Source organism: Peromyscus maniculatus, chromosome 2 (assembly GCF_049852395.1).
Source record: "Peromyscus maniculatus bairdii isolate BWxNUB_F1_BW_parent chromosome 2, HU_Pman_BW_mat_3.1, whole genome shotgun sequence".
NCBI classification, from domain to species: Eukaryota; Metazoa; Chordata; class Mammalia; order Rodentia; family Cricetidae; genus Peromyscus; species Peromyscus maniculatus.
The window spans coordinates 14,260,497-14,281,753 of record NC_134853.1 but is presented as its reverse complement, the minus strand read 5'-3'; the positions used below and the strand labels follow the sequence as shown (position 1 = coordinate 14,281,753).

The following is a 21,257-nucleotide window of genomic DNA, read 5'->3' as shown; positions in this document are numbered from 1 at the left end:
GGAAATGTGGGGGTGGGGTGGGTTGGGGGGGGAGATTGCAGGGTGGGAAGAGGGAAAGGGGGGATCTGTGGTTGGTATGTAAAGTGAATAGAAAAATTTCTTAATAATAAAAAAGGAACAAAAAAGAACTTGGCCAACATAAGATACTATGATTTTTTGATTTTCATAAGTTCATAAGCTACAACTTCATATTCTTCATTTTTTATAATTACAGAGATTAAACATCAAATAAACACTTATTCAAAATACTAACTGTATTTCCATTTTTAAAATTGTCTTTTCTCATTTTTTACTTCATCTCTTTGTGAGGTCTGCCCAGCTAACAGGGCAAATTGATAGTTCAATAAATGAACAATTTCCACCTCAGATAGGCTTTCAAGCCTGGGACTGCCGTTCTGACTCACTGCTTAGCTTTCTCTCATTGCCTTTAAAGATTGTTAGAAAAAAAAAACAAAAAACCTTTCATACTGTCCTCACATTTCCCCTTGTCCTTGATACTTTCCGCTCTTAGATAATGAGTTACCTCAGTTCTCATCAAAGAAAGAAGAGGAAGAAAAAGAAAACAGATGCCAGCAAATGACCCACTGTCAAATCTTATCAGCATCTGCACTGGTCTTTGAATCCCCTTCCACTGTCAGAGTTAAAAAGCTATCTACATTGGACGCAATGTGCTTTCTGTTTCTTTCAGCTTACCAATGACTGCACAGTACTTTCTGTATCTTACCTATATACCTTAGAAATTAGTCTAATCAAAACTCATTTTTCTAAATGAATAACGCCTCTCTATGGATTAAAAATGGTGCGAGCAGCATGAAGCCTTCTCTTCCTCCGCCTCCAGCAGCCTTTTCCATTTCACAGCTGTGCTTCTTGAAATGATCCGCATGCATTGCCTCCCCATCCTCACATTCCATTTACTCTATAACGTGATTCCATCTGGCTTCCCCACCCCAGGCATTTGTACAGCGCTCTGAAATTTCATTTGTGAAGGTCACTAGGGAACTTGTGTGACCGCAGACAATAAAAAGTTCTATGCTCACACGCTGGGCTTGTTGTTTCTTAAGAAAAGGAAAGCAAGCAAAATTCCGAAATGTTACTGTGCTGTTATGCTTTCAGACCTTCATGATCACTACCTCAGCACGTTTTGCTTGATCTCCCTTAATCTGACCTCTAAATATTCTCCTCGCTTCATTCACCTTCAACGAATATGTGACTCTGAAAGATTATTCTTAATATTTAACTCTATTACAGTAATGATAGAGTCAGTAATTTTGTAGTATTTGTCAAGTGTCAGACACTAATGGGAGAGTTTTATGTTCAACATAATGGTTATTCTCCTCATAATTCTGTCTTATTGTTTTCTACACATCACAGGTGAGGAAATTGAGGCTCTAAAAGGCTATATATATGAAATTTATCAAAGGTCACATGACCAGTAATTGTTGCTACCTCTTGATGGAGTTAATACTGGAAGTTTTGAATTGATAAAAAAAAAATAAAGTATGTTTTTAAGTGAGTTAAATGAGTGAATTATTTCCAAAGCATCAGAATACTTCAAAAGCAAAGCAATACTTTGTACGTCAAGTCACACAGGCAACCACATGGTTGAGTCTTACTGAATAAAAAATTGGGGAACTCAGTGATATATTTTTGTAACTAAGGGATGGACAAGATGTTCTGAGCAAAAGAAGAGGACCTGGTGTATGGCTTATCCCTTTGGTGGGAGAAGTAATGGGCAAGGGGTCTGCCCTACTATGATACTTGGTGTACAGTTAACTCAATGCAGTAAAGATTTTCTGAAAAAGCACCATGTGTTTGCCAGAGCTGAGAACAGGCCACAAAGAAAACAACAATAAGAGCAACTGTTCTCAGAAGAACCAGGAATTGTGCTAAAGGTAATCATGCATTATCTTACTTTATGTTAACTATTCAGTAATCTATGAGGAAGGAATACTTGTTATTCCATTTTACAGATAAAGAAATCTGACACTTTAAAGGGTTTAAGTGATGTTTCTTGGGTCAGCCAGCAGAGAAGGACTGTAGGAAGTGTTCTGATTCACAGGGTCAGCTAACAGTGACAGGTCTTTTAATGGTTAGGTTTTTATGAATCTCAAAAAGCCAATTTGTGGAGTTGAAAATTATATGTAAATGGGTTCAAGGGACAAGGTTGTCCAGCACATGCTGACTGCATGATAAGGGCTGAGCTTATATGATGTACTCCTCATCTAGAAGGACCCACACCAATGGAAGGATCCATGTCAGTTCTGTTGATATAGGAGGGCATGGTTCATTGAACGTAATGTTCCCCCTGGGATGGTGGTCCTGGGTGCTAGAAGAAAGCAGGTTCAGCAAACCAGTAGGAGCAATCTAGCAGTCGGCATTCCTCCATCGCCTCATCAGCTCCTGCCTCCAGTCCCTGTCCTAACTTGACTACATCATGAATTACTAGTTGTCAAATGATATAAACCCGTTTCTCTCCAGGATGATTTTGGTCATGGTGTTTTTATCACAGCGAAGGAAATCCTGACTAAGAACCCAATTTGTTACTTGCTTATTCTTATATTGAGAATTAAATCTTAGCAAAATACTATGTATGGAGAGACTTAGAGCATATGCAATGTTTTTCAGAGTTTATGATATTTTTGTTTTATATAACATTAGTCCTGAGAATTCTAGTTCCTATAAATATGTGATACAAGACAGCAGAGGCATGTTTAGGACTTTATGAAAAATTGTTGGAAATCCTAACTTAATCCCAAGATGAAGTTCACTTGAAGATTTGTTTTTTGAGCATCTAAACATTAATTCAAACAATTCACAAAATTCAGCATTTTAACACAATATAATTCAAGACACACTGCTAATGTGGCACTTTCATGTAGAAAAATGTAGAAAATTATGCATAGCCTATTTTTTTTTTTTTTGCAATTAAATCATTATGCTTGTAACAGATCAGAGAAGTTCCTATGTGCAGTAAAGACTCTACAACCCATAGCATACAGTGGTCTTCAATCTAAGGTGCCCAGTGTTTGTTAATATTGTGCAGTGTGACATCATGCATGGTGCACATATTGTGCACATATGTGTTCAGAGTCCAGCCTGCAGTGGTGCCCTGTGGTGACACATGGAAAAGTGCCACCAGAAATATTTGGGATTCACTGGGCCTTTGATTTGGAATTACATTTTATGTGTTGTTCATTTTAACCGCCCCCTTCCCCCCTACCCCCCCACCCCCGTGCCCACATTTGGTTATGTATCCCCTCCATCGGTTTTCCCATGGTTTAAGATCTGTGGCCTAGGGCTGTGGGATAGGCTAAGGAATCAGCATGAGGTTCTGATGTGGGACTCAGTGTCTCCTTTCCTCTTTTTTTTTTTTTTGCCATGTGATTATTAAGCTTTCTACTTCAATTACTAAAAAATGTTCTTATTATAATGGAGAGACTGTGGCACGTCCTAACTTGCTTTGACCTATGTAGAACAGACACTGGCACACTGGCACTACGAGACAGTAAACTATAATTTTATTTATTTTGGTCTTAAAGCAAAATAGTTTTGATGTGCACCATTTAGAAACATCATCAGAGAAAGTATTTAAAGCCCGCTCTCTAAGAGGAAAGCAATTTTTCAGAAGATTCTCCAGCAGAAGCAAGTCCAAAAATGAACACATTTAGAGAGCTTTCCACTGGGCTTTATTTTTCTGGCTCAGATAACCCATCAGTTCTCAGTGAGCTAAAGACACACTCATAAGGCAGAAACATGCTTCCGCTGGAATTAAGTTGGCTTAAGTCTTGCTGCTGATTCTAATTAGGTAACGTTCAAACTTTCACCAAGTCAGTTTGCTACCTACAATAGGGACAGTACTAAGACATAGCGATGTGATTAAAAAACACACAATACCCTATATGTAGTTCCAGATTATTAGAACACAATTTATAAACATTACATCATCTGCTTGTTTTTCACTTCATGTTTTTCTTAGAGGTTGTTCTACATATCAAGTTCATTGTTCTTTAAAATTATTCTCAATCTTTCACTGTTGACCTGCTTTTCCAGTGTCTTGTCTTAGATGGACTGAGTTCCATGTTAGTAAATATTCCATCACTTCAGCTATTACGGTTCACACATTTCAGATCTTTTATTGTGAGCTCCATCGTTACTCAAAAGAACAGCTGAGGTGGCTTTGTCAGAGATTCAAGGAGATGAAAATATATCCTAAGTATATTTCAAGGAAAATGAAAACAGTGATTCGAGACAATGTCATTGTCACTATCTGTGTTAACATGACAGTTTATATTTGGGAAATTTATATTTAATGATTGCTTTGAAAGGAAGTGTCGCATACATTTATGATAAGTCAGTTTTTCTTAAAGAACATTGTAGACTTACATTTATTTTTTATAAAAGTAATAATAGGAAGATTGTTTATTTATCAGCACCTGAACTCTATTACAAGTTTACGGGCTAATAATCCTGAAATGCAAAGACAGCTAATATTCCAGATTCAGCAAATGGAAAATAATTCATGCGCCAGTGATTTTGGTGAAAGGTTTGCACACACAGCAAGGGATGGTGAAACAGAAAATGATATCATGGTGTGTGAGAATCAGTCACGTAGATTATATGCAGAAAAGAGAATCAATGAACTCTTGACTATTCACACTGGGAGGCAGTGCAGGGAAAGGAGTTAGGGCTCCACTCCGATACTGACACTGACCTTGGTTTGTGTGCGTCTCTCTCATCTATTACTTAGACCGCTCTATTCCCCAGTCTCCTTGATGCTGATTGAAGACAGCTGTGGGAATTTTAAACAATTAAAATAATATTTGGGTGGAAAAATGCATTTATTTCCCGATTTAATGTAAAATACTTCAAAACTGATCTTGCTCTGAGTACCCGACAGAGCTCTGTAATCCTCATTTTACCACAAACTGCGCGCCCCACTTTGCCTGTAAGGCTGCATCTTTCTCTGCTGACATAAAACCAGCCAAAACCTATACTTGGCATAAATAACTCAATAAAAATTCTATGGGTAAAAAAATGATAATTCCTCCTGAAATGTGGACCATCATCCTGGAAAGGATAAGTGACTAATTAATGTGGCCAGAATATGTGTTTGAAAAGACGTAAAGGTGGGAAAGGTATCTGAAGGAGGAGAGGGCAGTGAGAATGGGAGAGAACTGAGAGAGTCGGGTGAGCGGAATTGCATGATACGGTCAAAAACACAATTGCAAATACAAATTAGTAAATACAAATACAACCAATAAAAACCCCTATTTACTTCAACAGTGGGGACTCTACCAGTTTTACCCTCACTAAAACTGAAATTCCTAAGGTCAAGCTATGAGGGTCTGGCAGATGGACTAGCATTTGAAGACTGAATTCTCTACAAGATGGGAATGTTAATATCCTTCTGGCGTGACAGTGTAACAATAATTACTATACCCCACCTTACAACTAAAAGGGTCTTTATTTTTTTTTTTTTTTTGGTTTTTCGAAACAGGGTTTCTCTGTGTAGCTTTGCGCCTTTCCTGGAACTCACTTGGTAGCCCAGGCTGGCCTCGAACTCACAGAGATCCGCCTGCCTCTGCCTCCCGAGTGCTGGGATTAAAGGCGTGCGCCACCACCGCCCGGCTAAAAGGGTCTTTAAACCCTTTCCTCTCCCTTATCCCCTTTATTTTCTTCTATCTTAAGTTCTCATTTAATGTCACACAGACTTATAGTTAGAGCAATGTTTTTGTTTAACTTAGACAATCATATAAGTTCTAGCACAGTGAATGAAGAAAAGAACAGACAATAAATGGATGTTTTTATAAGGACAACCTGACTTGTGCAGATGTGTAACTCTTTGAATCCTCTTTGTTATTAGCTACTTACTAATCTTCACAAGCTGGCTGTGTATCACATGTTAAAGGAAGTACCTAGAAAGTTAGGTGTGGGGTCCTATTTGGTTGATTAATGTACAGCATTCTAAAACTGAAACATCATCATTTCAGTCCTTCCTCTGGCTTATTATCCCCACAGCATGGCTTCTAATTAGCTGCAACACTAATCACCATTATAGTCCCTCCCTCTTCTCTGCTCTCCCCTTATTATAGCTAGTAGTATCTGATTGTAAAGTGAGTGATTAGGGTGTGCTGCACATGAGATAAATTGGAAGGGAAAAGATATGTAGGTTATGGTATCCACATCTGAGAGGAGGAGTCACATTGGCAGCAACAGAACCAGTGAATCGGAGTCAATCATTAGTTGGGAAAATTTTGTAGTGTATTGTCATTAATGGGCCAGCCAGAGTAATGATTATCACAGCTGATAAAGGGCAGCTGGTGCCAAATCCTTTGTTCCCACCAGGGTCTTTTTGTTAGAGTGACTGCCGTCTAGTTCATGAAACAATAAAAATTCAGTGCTCACATTTAAATGTTATCAACACCAGATATAGAAATATGTGAAGTCTATTATGTTAATGCCATAATTAGACTTACAGAATAATACATTTCACCTTAAAGTCATTTGGAAGGAATAATAAAGTTTGTGTGAAGTACATTTGAAATTTGAATAGTTATAAAGGGTTGAAAGCTATGTCTCATTGTCTTTCTCTCCTTGCAGAATTTTCAGCATCATCCCGTTTGTGGTCAAGAGATACTTCTGTAGAAAAGGTTCATATTCATGACCATCAGAAGAGTCAAGAAGCTGTTGTGTACCAGGAAATGCCGTTTTTTTCCTTCAAACAAATTACATAATACTCAATGAGGTGAAAAAAGAAACACTGCTTTTATTACTATCTCTTATAAGAGAGTAAATGTTGAAAAATCACTTATTTTCCATGTAAAATGATCAAAAACTACTAAATTAGGGTCCATGTAACTAACAGAAAACAATTCACTGTGTGGTTGTACTGAAAAAAAAAAAAGCCATCTGCATTCAGATTCCATTTCCATATTCCTTTGGTAAATGGATTAATGAGTATCCATCTATTTGTTTTAATTTATAAAATAAAGTTAAAATTGATATCTCATTTCTTATCTTAAATTTATATTTGAAACAAATTGGTCTCTAAAGTATTTAATTTTTTGCTCAAGCATTGCCAATGTTCTTGACAGGTATTATTACCTATATGTTGTTTGTGGCACAGATTCCTTCCACACCAGGGCCATAAAATGACATGGTAAACCTGGACAATGGTTTAATGGAGTCATTCCTATTGACTCAAATATGACCCATTTGGCAATTGAATCTTATGAAAATCACTGGTTCTTCTCAATGTATTAATAATATTAATAAGCTTATGTGCCATCTTAGGTGGACAGAAGTGATTTCTGTACAAGTATGGATTTACATATGCTGTTCTGATATTCATATTACTTTTGTAACCTCATACTAGTCTTCCTTCCTGCATACTATCATGGAGGCTACTTTCTCCAATTTCATTTCACTGCCAAGGTTTTGAAAATGGACAGCTACATTGCTCTCCTTGGTAAACCTAGTTTCTAATTATGACCTAAAGATGATTTTATTTTGTTTCCTGATAATCTTGAGGCTTTTATGCAGTTAATTTCCCTTTCCAACTATATGACTTCTATATGACTTCCAACTATATAGGACTAGAGTTATAACTGCGTAAGCAGAGAATTTTGGTACCTAAACATGTCTCCTATCCTACTTAGTTAGTGAATGTTTGGTAGACGTTCCCTTACCTGAGAATGACTTCTTTAGCTAGAATTTTCTTTTTCACCATGTCTGTACTTTCAGATATTAGTCATTTTTATCTCAGCCTGAATTATGCATAAGCAAGTTTTGATGATGTGGAGGAGAGAGAGAGAGAAATCAGGGCAGTGTCTACAGTGGAAACAGGTAACAGAAACTATTAGTTAAAAAATATTCAGGCTGTATGTGGTGGTGTATGCTTTGAATCCCAGCAGTTAGGGAGGTTGAGCCAGAGGGATCAGGGGTTCAAGTGGAGCCAGGGCCATAGGAGATCTTCTCTCAATAAATAAACAAGATGTAGTATTTGCTACTGCAATCATTATATACAGTTTATTGACAGCTTATCCTAAACATAGCATTGCTCATTATATAATTTAAGATTTACATTAGGTCTAACTCCAATCTGACTTTGCTGCCATTCATAAAAGCCTCTTGGAAATATGGAAGCAGGCACTGCAAAAGTCAGTCTTTTTAATATAGTCATTTCTCTCTTGGATAGCACTATACCCCTTGCCAGACAGGATGCTTTTCATCCTGGTAAACTAATAGGCCATTTTCTTGAATCATGGCTAAGCACAAATAGCAGAAAATTCTCTATTTTTGTTCATTACTTTGAAAGTTTCAACCAGAAGCACAAAGTGTTCATCAAAGATCCATATCCCTGAATTTCAATACCTGTAACATGTATTATTGTAAAAACATTTACTTACTTTAGAATCTTTAGTAGAAGTGGCATTTGGGGAAGGAAGAATATATTCTTCAAATCTAGTTGTCAGGATTTTAGGGCTATATCTGGGGTCACATAGTCAACTTGGACCAACACTAACTAATAAATGACTATCACTCTTACACAATTAAAATATTTTTACATTTTTTGTACATGTATTAAAAATAGAATTTAAAGACTGGGTGTGGTAGCACCATGTCCTTAATCCCAGCACACATGAGGCAGAGGCAGGTGGATCTCTACGAGTTCTAAGTCTACCTGGTCTATATAGAAGGGTTTTTTCAGAGAGAGAGAGAGAGAGAGAGAGAGAGAGAGAGAGAGAGAGAGAGAGAGAGAGAGAGAGAGAGAGAGAGAGGAGAGAGAGGAGAGAGAGGAGAGAGACAGAGACACAGAGAGAAACAGACAAACAGACAGACAGAGACACACACATACACAGACAGAGACAGAGACAAATAGAGACAGACTTACTAAGCCATAGCTGGCCTGGTAGTACAAGGCCTATAATTTCAGTTCCTTGAGAGGCTGAAGCAGAAAGTTCACAAATTTAAGACCTGTCTGGGTTGCAGAGTAAGCTCAGGGCAAGTCTGGGCAACTTGATTAGTCCTTATCTCAAAGTTAAATGAAGGTTTTAAAAAAAAAAAAAAAACTGGAGATATTTCTAAGCGACAGAACACATGTATAGCATGTCCAAGGTCCAAACTTTAATCTCAAGTTCTAGAGGCTAAATAAATAAATAACTGAATACATAAAATGTAGACTGCAATGTGAGAGGGTGGTCTATAGGTTTGCTTCTCTAACTCATGATCTTTGACTCCAGCATCTTTATGCACATAAGGTTTGCTGGATGTTGGGTGTCAGGGATGTTCATGAAATAGTTCAATGTCCTGGGGTCTCCTAATGATATTCTTTCTCAATGTCTAAAAGGCATTCCCCTTTCTTTCCCGCCCTGGGTTCTGATGCCAATCTAAACATTTATAAGCAGTCTTTGGATTTATTTGGCTGTGGCATTGCTGGTGTCCAAGATCCAGCTGTTGTCTTGTCTGCATGGTTAAGGATGACCTTTTGCTGACTTCATAGAACTTCTTTAGAAAAGAAAAATAGATGTGCCTATCTAAGCCTCCTCTTTAGACTGTGCAAGATTCAGTTTTATTGAGACCGAATGACTTTGTGTGAATGGCTGTAGCATATTAATGTTTTCATTCATGTTTCCAGCTTTCAGATGCTAAAATTCAGCTCTGCATCATATAATCACACAGTAAGAGTCAAGAAGCCAGTAATAATGTATTTCCTCCACCCCCTGTCAGATGCTTAAATAGCATTGGTGAACAGAACTACTCTGTTTAATAAATTCATAAAACCAGAAGTCAATATCCAATTCAATGGAACAGAGAGTACTTTTAGAAAAGATTGATATCACCAAGAGTTAATGGATATTGATTTAGAGATATCAGATTTGCAAAGGATCTCTGTACTCTATCCAGGATCCTAAACTTATTCTTTCTTGAACTTTTTAAATGTTTACATGTAAAATCAAGACTGTCCCAAAGTGGAATTATTTGGTTATAGTGGTGGGTAAATGTCTAAAATATATAATATACTAAAAGTGTAAAAATGATTGTGAAACATCACAGCTACAACTTTGAATGTCAATTTTGTATGTATGTTTGTTAAGTTGGAAGTTTTTGGATCTGGTTAATTTTGGTGTTTGATGTTTTTATTTATTTCCAAGTTTTCTTCTTTTATATAATGTAAAAACAGAAATGAAAGACAGCCCAGATGCTTAAGACTTGCTCCATTTTTATTAAAAGAGACATTCTTTTAAGAGAATGCCCATACAAAGTTAGCTCATTCTGCCAAAATAATAAAAAAAAGTCCATCTAAAGCTCTCAAATAGAAAACATGCAAACATGCTTAGCTTTTGTTTCCTTTTCCTTTTTCATATTTTAAAATGGGCTCAAGAGATATGTGCTTATGCATCTATATTTGCATATGGATATGAACATGATATATTAACTGAAAACGAATCCAATGAGAGGTTTCTGACAGTCTAGATATATGTGATGATGTGAAAACAGACATCTGACAGCTAATCAAAACTTTTGGAGTATCAACTATTTTTCGTATTTTTCTTTTAATTTTGAGATTATAATATAATTACATCATTTCTCCCTTTCCTTCAAACCCTCCTATATACCCCCACCTTGATCTCTTTCATTAATTATTGTTACATGCACCTATGTATATGTATACACACACACACACACACATTCCTAAATGTAACCTACTCAATCTGTCTAATGTTACTTGTATGTATGTTTTATGAGCTAACCACTTGGTTTTTGATAACCAATCGGTGTGCTCTTCCCTGGGGAAGACTATTTCCCCATTCTCAATTATTTTTTTTAAACCCATTGTTTCTTTATCTCAATATCTTTTAAGATAATCACTGGGGCAGAGTGAAGATATTATGTACCTTTTGCCAAACTTTGTTGAACACTCTTTCTTAAATGTGCTAAATTATGTAAATACTGAAAGTACCGTGTTCTAGCTACACTGTGGTAGGTCATTCATGTTTGGCTACGCAGCAATGCTTAGAGAACAGTTCTTAAGTCAAAACACGACACCACTTCGTGGCATACTTTCTTTTCTCTCTTTAGGATTTTAGGGATTTTTCATCATTGTTCCCAAGCATGCTTCTGTTATGGGTGCCTGATTCTGTTGCTAGGCAACAGTATGGCCCTTTAGGGCATAATATGAATTAGTAATTATTTTAACTAAGCCTGATCAGATATACTTCCATTTAGAATGTCCTGAACCTTTTGTCTGAAGTCAGTACAGAGTTTTTTGTTTCAATTCGAGTTGTGCATGCCCATAAATGACTGAATGGCGTTTAGAGCAGCAGGAAGAATGCCAACAGCATATTGGAAAGCACATCATTTATCATCTTGGTGGTTCTTATCCATATATTGTTTCTAGAAAAAGGCCAAAGCAGTCATATGGAAAGTCTAGCATCTGAGTGAGTTTGAGAAAAACAGACATTTCTTATTGAACATTCTTTTTCCTAGCCAAATCTTAGGAGAAAATTTCAATCCATATTATTTTAGAAGAAGTTCACAGAAGTCATAAATTGCTGTATGACACTTATGAGATTTCAGATCACAAAACTAAAGTGTACATGGAATTCTGTCTGCTTGCCTGTTTCCTGATTGTCCCTCTTCAGTTCATGAATAGTGTCCTTTAAATGTGTATTTAACTGAACGGGACTATTACCTGCAGCCTTAAAATTCCCTGTCCTGTATATACAAATCATCTCTAGCACTGCAGGAGTCAACAGACTTCTGGAAAAACGTACTTCTACCCACTGAGAACAAATTCAGAATCTCAGGTACATTTTGGTACTGAACAGTAACAGAGGATGGGTAACAGAAGTTCCCTCACTTCCCTCAATGTCCACCCAACCAGACACCCCTGACAATGATCCGCCAAGAGGACAGCTTCTCCTCATCTTCGCATCATTTTCAAAACTTCAGAATAACTCATTACTCTCTTCCTTTCCCCATCCTTTAAAGGTATGTGTGGTAACCTCCTGATTCTACTTACATATTGAGGATGGTCCTTTCTTTAGGGCATCACTTAGTTTTTAAAGTTAAAAGTTCTGATTATTTTCTCTCCCACTTTCTACAAATTTCATTGCAATTTCAGTTTAAGATAGCCACATTAAGTGGATTTATTTATTGACCTCATAAAGGTGACAGAGTGTTTTGCCCTGTGGGTACCCCAAATGTCAGTTTTCTCATTTAAAAAATAGAATTTTCTGTATTTTCCTCACAGATTATTCTAACATGGCTTGTATCACACAGCACAAATTAAATACGAACCTTCTATTTTTGAGTGTGTACTACCTTCAGTTTTCTAGGATTTGCTGGGAAAATTCATCTTCCAAGAATGTACAGCCTCTGATCATATTTCTTAAAGGATCCATTGTTCCGAATAGTTTTAAGTTATTTTCTAATTTCCTTACTGCTATTCCTATATTAATAGTCAGTGCGTACCATATTCTCTGTTTTCCTACAGTTCTATTTATTTCAGCAAATAGCTAATTTACTAAATGGTAAGGGTCATTACTGTCAATCCTGAGGTTACAAATTTGAACTGGATCACTCCTCTAATAAAATCCATGGTTCACATCAAGAATAATGAACCATCTGAGTGTGGTGGTTCGCATCAGCTATGCTGGCAGTGGGAAGTCTGAGACAGGTGGTGCTCAACTGCAGGAAAGCTGGAGCTCTGTAGTAAGGCTCATCTCAATTAGTAAGTAGATAAGTAAGTAAATATTTAAAAATATGTGATTCAACCTGGCAAATCTCATGGTAGTTGTCTTAGTTAGGGTTTCTACTGCTGCAGTGAAGGGGAAAAACCATGACCAAAAAGCAAATTGGGGAGGAAATGCCTTATTTGGCTTACACTTCAACATTGCTTCATTAAAGGAAGCCATGAGAGGAACTCACACAGGGCAGGAACTTGGAAGCAGGAGCTGATGCCGAGGCCATGGAGGAGTGCTGCTTACTGGTTTGATCCCTATGATTTGCTCAGCCTGCTTTCTTATAGAACCAGAGACCTCCAGCGGAAGGATGTCACCAGCCACAATGGACTGGTCTATCCCTCATCAATACCCAATTAAGAAAATGCTCTACAAGTTTGCCTACAGAAGGATCTTATGGAGATATTTTCTTAATTGAGGCTCCCTTCACTCAGATGACTTTAGCTTGTGTCAAGTTGACATAAAAGCATCTGGCACAGTAGTTTAATCTTGTGCCACCATAGTAAGTAATAAGTGAAATATCCAAATCAAAATAGGAAGTGGACTAAATATGATTGACCAAAAGTGATCTGAAGCTTAACTAGTCAAATGTCTTCCTTCCCAGAGTGTTGGCACTGATTTCTCCTTTGTTTAGCACTTACATTAAAAAAACTTTAAATTGCAGGATTTCTTTTGAGGGCCTTAAATGTATATTACCTGAGTTGATCCTGAGAACTTCAAAGAGATATCATCCAGGAGCATCTATATCAACTAACTTATAAAAGATGGACATGGTGTCCAATTTTCCAATCTTTATGGGACAGAGGAATCCCAATTCTTGGTGTCAATGAACAAAGATGGCCTGGTTATACAGAGCCTTTCTCTCCCCCACTGGCTCTTCCAGCACTTCTCTGCCAGGTCACCTGTCAGACTTTTCAGTCAGCCGCATTCTTAGTCCAAACAGTCTCCCCTGTGGAAACGGTCTCCATTAAATCAGCTGCCTTCTACTTTTTGCCTTAGGTAGATTACATCCAGGTTTAGCTAAGAAAAAACTGGTTTCTACCAAATTGTCCACTTTCATGGTAAGTACTGTCTTGCCAACCTTTGTAGCTGCTAGTTAAAAATCAGCCTTTGCTAGTGAGGACTGAGAGTAAATACTTTACAGTGGCCCAAACAACTCCTTCATTTAGTTTTTCTTTCTTTAGAAAGAGGATATCATATATCCCAGGCTGGCTTGCATCACAGACATGTGTCGCCATGTCCTTTTTATGTACAGCTGGGGATCAAAGTAGGATTTCTTTTGCACCAAGCCCTCTGCCAACTGCTCTCTATCTCCAGCGATGAACTACTCTTTTATTAGCACTAAATGAACCCTTAAAGTCCATCATATTCTTTTTTAACCAGAATTATTTTGGAAATCGTATTTCTTTATTCTCCCTCACTGTGCCTGTCCCCAAGATGACTGTGAAGAAGCCACAAAGCATGCTCGCTCTAGTTGTTTGGCCCTTTCTCCCGTATTTCTGTGACTTCAATCATTCATAATTATGAACAAATTTGGGAGTAATACATCATGTTCATCTTGTATATGTTACTTAATATGGTCCCTCATGGCTGAAATCTCTGTGAAGACATCAGGATCGATTCAAGCACCAGGCTTCATGGTAGTCTAGACAGAGGGGATGTTTTATAATTGATGCATTCATCCAAAACTTTAAGTTGTAAAATGATAGCAGTTACTAAGTCAGTTCTTAAAATTAAACCATCTCAAAGAAAGACAGCATTGTGAAACCTTCCTATGAAGTTAAGCTAAAGAATAATCTTGAATCTTAAATAAAAGTTTTTTTGCAAAATTTTTTTTCATTATAACACAGCCAGATTTTGACTTCTATTGTGCACAGTTGCTATTGGCTTTTTCTCTTCAAGAAAAAAAAATCCCCATTCATGTCAGATGTGTCTTATCATAAAACAATGAAACACATAACCCTGTGAGTCAAGGAAACAAGAGAAGTATTATCTCCACAATCCAGATAGTAGTATACAGCTCCTTATTTTAGGGTACTAGGATTTTGCTGTTTCATTTCCTTGTTTTCCTTATTACATTCAAAGTTTATAAACACACACACACACACACACACACACACACACACACACACACACGGAAATTCACTATTTTAGATATATAGCTATTTATAAAAAATCCACATCTATAAAAGTTGACCTCAAGTTAAAAACAATCCTAGGTAGAATTTTCCCCTTAAATGTAACTAGTGACAACCTCTGCCTCTTTGATTATAGGGCACAATGCCTATGATGCTAATTTTTACACGATGACAAAGTGTCACCCTTTGAATGTACTGGCAAAGGAGCACATTTTCTAAGACAATGCAGCTTTTGCAAGTGGTTTCCAAGGAAACCAATTGTGGCGTTAGCATAATCTTAAAATTAGCAGTTTTAGTTGATTGGTTACTAAGGCAGATGACGAAGTAGGTTTCCACCATTGAAGAAACCCTCACTGTATCACAAGAAGCATCCTGGGGCTAGTTACTGGTACTATTTTTACAAACCATAGCAAGTCTGGGCTCCCCAAACAGTCTGTGTTCTTGTCCTTCGTGCTAACAGAGTGGAACTGAACACAGAAGCCCTTGTGGGAAGTTTGGACATGAAAACAATTGTCATGTAGGATGACAATTCAGCTGAACAAACAAAAAATAATGGAGCTGACTCAATAAAAAGGTTTATCAACTTGTGCGTTAGCATTTATTCAACTTTGTGTATCAGCTTACACTGTGCCAGAGCTATTTCAAAGGGGATCTTGTTAGTCAGCTCCATTAAAAAAGAAAAAAAAAAAAAAACAAGTCATTTCTTCTCTATAACATCGTTGGTGGTTGCTATGACAATGGTATTTCTATCACAGCCCACAATTAATATTCTACAGCAATTATCCAAAGTTACCCGGTTTTGCTTGTTAGGTGTTGTCTTCTAAGGGCATCAAAGAGTTTACCAAAATTTTCTACAGAGATGGGGAAACAATAGTATTTCTCAGTGTTGAATTAGAAAACAAAATCATATGAGAGGAGCGACTGACAGTTTTCATTTCACAGAAACACGAAGGCGTTCCTTACTCCCCTACCCCTCTCTCTCTCTTCTGCTTCTGTCCTTCCCTTCCTCACTCCTGTCTTTCTTTCTCTTTCCCCATGATGCATGCTTCCACACAGTGGCAGTTGGGAAATACTATTGTTCTCCTGTTTCTTTGTTGTATCCAATTGGGAAGGCATTTTTCACACACTACGATTCAGAGTTTAACATTAAGGAATATATGATGTGCAGTAGATACAATTTAACTTAATCAGTTCCCTATTATTAACTATTTAATTTATTTTTTCTATTGTAGATGAATGTACAAGTCATGTTCATGAAAATCTCCTTTCTTATACTTCTTAGTAGTTTTGTCACAAGGGTTAATAAGAGTAATTATGTGTTGTTTGGCTTAGATGGAGTTAATGAGCAAAACCAAAATGTGTGTGAGTGAAGGTCATAGTGTATACTAACTGATGTCTTCCCTGACTACCACAATACATGTTTACTTTGCCTGCCCAACCCCTGAGCACATTGGAGGGTTTGATTTCTACCAACTACAATTGATATGTTAAAATATAAATATACTAATAAATTTTTAATAACTATCCCCATGGAACTTTTCAAGGTCAGTTTACTTTGTATTTAAATGTCAGCAACATTCATCTGTTTGAGTAGTTTATACATGTTGGATGCACGACAATGACCAGGGAGTTACAGCTCAGGGTACTGTTATATCAACCACAGTTAAACCATGTAAGATGTAAATCATTGACTTCTCCAATGTGAGGCTTTATTTGGGGGAGGGGTGGAGACAATATGAAGAGTAGGAGGAGATAATTCAAAACTCAGAAATCACATGCATGCAACAATCTTGAAAATTCAGAGCTAAGTTCATTCAAGAAATCTTAAGTACCATGAGGACACTGAGTTCACTCTTTGAGAGAAGCATCTGTGCCCCTTCTTTTTAACGCCACAGGTTTGATTAGGGTCATTTAATAATGTTAGTTTGTTTATTAGCTGTAAAAGTATATTATAATAAAATGGGTGTCATGTGCATTCTGCTTGGGGAAATCAAATGCCTGGCAGAATAGATGGCCTGAAAAGTATCATAGAAATCAGAACACTTACCAGCTCTTCAGGAGGCTTGTGCCGTGATTAGCATTGGACAATTAGAAGAGAGAGAGGTGATGGAACCATGGCAAATTTGGAACAGTAAAAATGCCTGAACTACCAGGACTTGGTGTTTGTTCTAGGTTAATTTAATAGACTATAAAATAACAGTAATTTTAGTAGAAACAAAGGCATAGTGAAACACAACATCAACTCTTTTAATTAAGACACAATTCATATTGATTTACACAGCAGAAAACTATCTCCTCATTGATGGTAAAGGAATATCATGATAAAGAAGTGCTCTGGCTTTGAGTTTTGGTTGGCACTACATGCCAACTTCTACACATCAAGAAGAGGAGGTAGAGATATTGCAAAAGCCAACGGCTCAGGACTTGGCTGTCAATTTGTAACTTCTGTATTGGACAGGAAAGCTGCACTCTCAAAATCTCAACAGTACGGTAGCCTAAGCAAGACCCAAATGATGGCAACACCAGTTGACAAGCCAACTTGAATAGGAGAAATCTCATAGGACTCTAAGTATAGGTGAAAAGCTATAGGCAACTAATAGCTACTATGAGGGGGAAAATCAATCATCCCCAAAGATGAGCCTTCTATGTGATTGGTCCCCCAAAACATAGACATATGAGCTAAACAACATTAAATAACTCTACAGGCACCAAGCATGCATGTGGTACACACACACGTAGAAAAACCACTCATATATATAAAGTAATGCAAAAGTTAAAATCCAAACTTACACATTCAACTGAGATCTCATTTGTACACATTTCCGTACCTTTTTCCTGTTTGATTCTTGATTTAAGAATACTTCCCTAATAGTCTTCCTTGAAAACTGAAGTGCAGTATGTACACTCTCCTACTAACACTTTGTTCCTAGTACACTGAGTGCCTGATACCTAACATAACAAAAGTCTTAAGTTATCGTGAATAAACCCATAACTGTTTTAGGCTGCAATACAGGAAAACAAAAACGGGTACAAACTGCAAATCACATGTGACTAACCGAGAGTAAACATTAACACAACTGCAATGACTTGCTGACAAAGACACAGACAGGATCTGACAGCCCTGAAGTTAGAGGGACAGTAAGAGGCTTATTATAGACATGCTATCATTTTCTGAGTATGTGTTTAAAGTTAGATGTTGAGTGGAGAGCATGCAAATTTTGCTGTGCTTCAAATGGAGCTTGACTCATTTCCACGGAATCAGCAGTGGAAAGATAAACATCCGTTGGTCTACTGTATGAGACCCACTCTGCTGTACGAAGAAGAAACAGAACAAATGTCTGATATCCAAGACATTTGCTGCACTTGCTTTAGAAGCTGAGGCAGTGGATAAGAAAGAACAGGGAAATCACTGCTGGGGACCTTTACACACACAGTAACCCTATGTATTAGTGAATGCTGTAATTTGGTCTATTGCATCCTTCTTTAAATGGAGGTGTAGCTATGAGACAAGGTAGACAGAATTAGTTTTTACCATTGGACCAAGTTGCCTCCCTCCTGATAAAAGCTATATATTTTCTTCAGTCTCCCGGATGATGTAAACCTAATTTAAAACCTTACTGGGGAACTGACCATGATGATGTAAGTCTACAATCCTAATACTTGAAAGGTTGAGGCAGGAAGACAAAGAAGTTGACATCAACTTAGACTTTACAGAAAGTTCAAGACCTAGTTGTGATACAGATCAAGTTCAAGACCAGCCTTGGGCTATGTGTTGGCCAATTTTATGTCAATATGACTCAAGCTAATGTCATTGGAGAGCAGGTAACCTCAACTGAGAAATTGGCTGAATAAGATTGGACTATAGGCCAACCTGTAGGACATTTTCTCCCCCCAGCACCCCGCTGCTCCCTCCCTCCCTCCCTTTCTTCTTTCCTTCCTTGCTTTTTTCATTTTTTGAGACAGGGTTTCTTTGTGTAGCCCTGGCTGTCCTGGAACTTGCTCTGTAGACTCGACTGGCATAGAACTCAGAGATCCACCTGCCTCTGCTTCTGTTTTTCCAGTGCTGGGATTAAAGGCGTGGGCCACCACTATCAAGTATGACATTTTCTTAATCAGTGATCGATGTGGGAGGGCAAAGCATGCTGTGGGTGGAACCACTCCTTAGCTGCTGGTCCTGGGTTCAATAAGAAAGCAGGCTGGGCAAGCCCCGAGGAGTAAGCCAGTAAGAAGCACCCCTCCATGGCCTCTGATCAACTCCTGCCTCCACGCTCTCACCCAGCTTGAGTTGCTGTCTTGGTTTCTCCCAATGGACAGTGATTCAGGTTATGTAAGCTAAATAAACCCTGTCCTGTCTATGTCGCCTTTACGGTGTTTCATCACAGCAACCTAAACTTTAAGACAGGCTATGACAGAAAGACCCACCTCAGAAACAAAAAAGAAGAAGCTTACTAAATTCTACGCCTTTTTACACAAAAATGTGTACAACCAGAGCTAAGTTGAGAGCTAAAGGTGGAAATATATCTGATAATAATTTTATGAAAGGTAGAATTATTGCTGCAAAAATTACTGTAATTATTCATATTACAATATGAGGCTGCCACAGGGTTTTACTTGTGATAATTCAAAATTCATGTGTTATCTCCATCTGATAATATTAATAGAGATATAATCCTAATATATGCAGAAGTATTTATTCTAGTAAAGTCTCTGTAAGCTTTTAAATTGAACTTCACCCTAGTATAGAGCATAACCAAATGAGCAGGGTTTTGGTATCTCTTCTTCTCCACTCCAGTTTGATAAATGTTTGTAGAACAAAGGAAAGAGGTGGAAACTTTTTTGTGTTCATGATAGGGCTTGAGAAAGTGGACTCTCACAACAGATCACCTGGTTTTAATCTTCTATTTCCTGCGCAGTCATGGATAATGTGCTCAATTATTCTATGCCTCGGTAGCCCTTTTGTGAAAGCGGAATAATAACATGCACTTCTAGGATTGCTGTGAGCAAAAATTCATTTGGCTTTAAAACAGCTTCAGCACAGAGTTAGCGCATTGATATTTCTCACTTCACTGGCTGTATGACACATTTAGATGTGGAAACATGGCGCTTGATGTGAGCAGCTGATTGGCTAAATGGAGAAAAATATAATTGTAATTATTCCCTTAGTTTCTTTTTTAAAGATGTGTGTGTGTGTGTGTGTGTGTGTGTGTGTGTGTGTGTGTGTGTGTGTGTAATAGGCATTTGAAAGTAGCCCAAAGGAGGTGTGCTGGGTACAGAACTCATATCCTTTGTAAAAGCAGCACATCCTCTTAATGGCTGAGCCATTTCTTCAGCCCCATTCTTCTAGCATCTTGCTTTTTACAACTGAAAAAACGAAATCACCAGTCTCTGACATTTTAGCAGCCAATGTGCACACTGAAAATGTAAGTCTTTGAAAGAGGGCTCTCACCATCAGACATTAAAGAAACAAAGAAATAATGGACAATCAAGTTTCACTTCACTACTTAATGACACTACGTACAAAAACACTTCCAAAAATTCATACAGAAAAAAATTTCTAGTACTAAAAGCACATTTGGTGTTTCAATAACAGCAAGTGACTAATTCTTAAATGAAGAACTCTTGACTAAAGCTAAAAATATAAGTATATTTCTTTTCTTGCTTTTTGTAGGAGCTGAAAGAATACCCGGCAGATGTTAACCTATTGGGAAAACAAAAAACAAAAAAACAAAACAAACAAACAAAAAACGGGCAATAATGATAATGTTTCAGAAGCATTAAATAATACAAATCTCATAAACGAGTTATTTAACTATTGCATATTTGAAAGATGCTTAATCAAAATGAATTAAATTCGTACAATATAGTTATAGGAGAGAATTTTCTGTGCACTTTGTATAACTTTTAAAATGGGAGAATATAAAGTTATGTGTTGCAATTAGATTCAATTTACAGAAATAGTGTTATAGTATGGGAAATGAGTCTTGAATTGGACCTAGTGAATGTGTGTATCCTTAAATCAAATAATAGGATCTCAGTAATGGTGGAACTACACAAGCACAAACTAGATTGGAATTATTCAAGTCAGGTTCCCCATCAGTAGTGTGTGTGTTTGTTTACTCACATGACAGTCTTCAAGTAGTGTGTATGGTATATTCAGTAGTTGATAATCAAAAGGTACTCGAACTAGGCTATGGTTAGGGGTGAAGTAGAAGAGTGAACCACACTTGAGAGGATGCGAACCGGGTTCATCTGGCTTGATGCAAATAGCCTGCACAGAGGTCTTCCTGGTGTAGTTAGCAGTGGGGACTGCTGAGGGATCGGTACTCAGGAGCAGACTGGAGCCCAGTTCTCATTTGTGTGATCGTATCTTACA

At 37.5% G+C, this 21,257-nt stretch overlaps 1 protein-coding gene and 1 long non-coding RNA gene across 7 annotated transcripts in view; one reads left to right on the top strand and one right to left on the bottom strand.

Moving 5' to 3' along the window:
• Positions 1 to 7,040, top strand: part of LOC121827139 (uncharacterized) — a 92,102-nt gene extending 85,062 nt beyond the window's left edge. The window contains exon 3 of the long non-coding RNA XR_013048952.1: positions 6,601 to 7,040. This is a non-coding gene — a long non-coding RNA (uncharacterized LOC121827139). The remainder of the gene's footprint in view (positions 1 to 6,600) is intronic.
• The window catches only part of Pkia (cAMP-dependent protein kinase inhibitor alpha), a 73,513-nt gene that overhangs the window by 37,840 nt on the left and 14,416 nt on the right, over positions 1 to 21,257 (bottom strand). Inside the window, exon 2 of one of the 6 annotated variants that reach the window (XR_013048945.1) lies at positions 4,712 to 4,789. The exons of the other annotated variants lie outside the window; for them this stretch is intronic. The gene's annotated coding sequence lies outside the window, so the exon portion shown is untranslated. The remainder of the gene's footprint in view (positions 1 to 4,711; positions 4,790 to 21,257) is intronic. 6 annotated transcript variants of the gene reach the window in all.